This window comes from Corvus brachyrhynchos, unplaced genomic scaffold, assembly GCF_000691975.1.
Source record: "Corvus brachyrhynchos isolate BGI_N302 unplaced genomic scaffold, ASM69197v1 scaffold81, whole genome shotgun sequence".
Lineage (NCBI taxonomy): Eukaryota > Metazoa > Chordata > Aves > Passeriformes > Corvidae > Corvus > Corvus brachyrhynchos.
Window position 1 is genome coordinate 117656 of NW_008236181.1, and position 1337 is coordinate 118992.

Genomic DNA, 1337 nt, shown 5'->3' on the forward strand with positions numbered 1-1337 from the left:
ACGCAAGACAACAGCGTCCATGTCCACGCAGACTGACACAGAGGAGAAGGGAACCAAAAGCACTGTCAGCGTCCCCATGAAAACCATCACTGAACCAGAACAGCCTAAACCGATAGCAGTTGCCCCCGTGCAGAAGAAGAAATCAAAAAGCAAATCAGTCCCCATAGTGACTGACGAGGATGCAGCAGGACCTTCGCACCCAGCAGAAGAGGCAGAGCCAGAGATCATCACTCGGTCGCTATCCCTGGGTGAGCTGCGAGACCTGCAGAGGGAATTCACCCGCCAGAAAAACGAGTCCATCCTGACCTGGCTGCTCCGCATTTGGGACGCTGCAGCCAATGACACCATTCTGGATGGAAGTGAGGTCAGGCAACTGGCATCTCTGTCCCAGGATGTGGTCATTGACCAGGGCATTGGGAGAACCCAAGAAACTCTCAGCCTTTGGCAGCGACTGCTGACAAGTGTAAGGGACAGGTACCTTTGTAAAGAAGACCTCCAGGTGCACCAAGGAAAATGGAACACAATGGAACAAGTTATCTGATGCCTGAGGGAATTGGCTGTGCTAGAGATCATTTTCTCAGAAGACAAGAGATTTCCTTAGAGCCCGGATGGTGTCCAGTGCACATCACAGATGTGGTTGAGATTCACACGTCTTGGAATAGAGATGTACTCCCATTACCTGGAAACACTGCAATGGAGGGAAGGCGAGGACAGGGTGGGTGTCTTGGTGAACAAACTGAGGATTTACGAGGACAATGTCACAGCCCCGTTTCGCACCCACGTCTCGTCCGTGGAAACAAGGCTGGCTGAGCAAGTCCGGGGCTTGATTGAAGAGGGCCATCAGAAACTGAAAAAGGAACTTAAGGAAGAGATTTACCAGATCTCGCCAGAAACAACAAGAGTCTCTGCCATTAGGAGCAGGTGTCCCTCAACCAGGGAGAGAGGATACACTCCATGAGGTAATCTCTGGTTTTTTTCTTCAGGAACATGGAGAAGACATGAAAAATTGGGATGGAAAACCCACCTCCTCCTTAGCAGCCCGGGTACGTGAACTAAAAAGAGGGACAACTACCACAAGAAGCTCATCTAGAGTCAACTCTGCTCCGGTCTCTCACACACAGAGCTCCAGACGGTACCGGAATGATAATATGACCAATCCTCTTGAAGGGACCTCAGGAACGTATTCACCGGAAGGGAGCAACATGCAACATGACCAGGAATAGAGGGGCCCTGCCTCTAGCCAGGTAGACGAAAGGGATAATCGGGTCTTTTGGACTGTGTGGGTCCGATGGCCTGGCACATCTGACCCACAAAAATACACGGCTTTGGTTGACACC

The 1337-nt window shown here is 51.2% G+C and overlaps 1 protein-coding gene across 1 annotated transcript in view; it reads right to left on the reverse strand.

Annotated features, from left to right (window-relative positions):
• Window positions 1–1337, reverse strand: part of LOC103618300 (secretory carrier-associated membrane protein 1) — a 95567-nt gene that overhangs the window by 81000 nt on the left and 13230 nt on the right. The gene's annotated exons all lie outside the window — the stretch shown is intronic.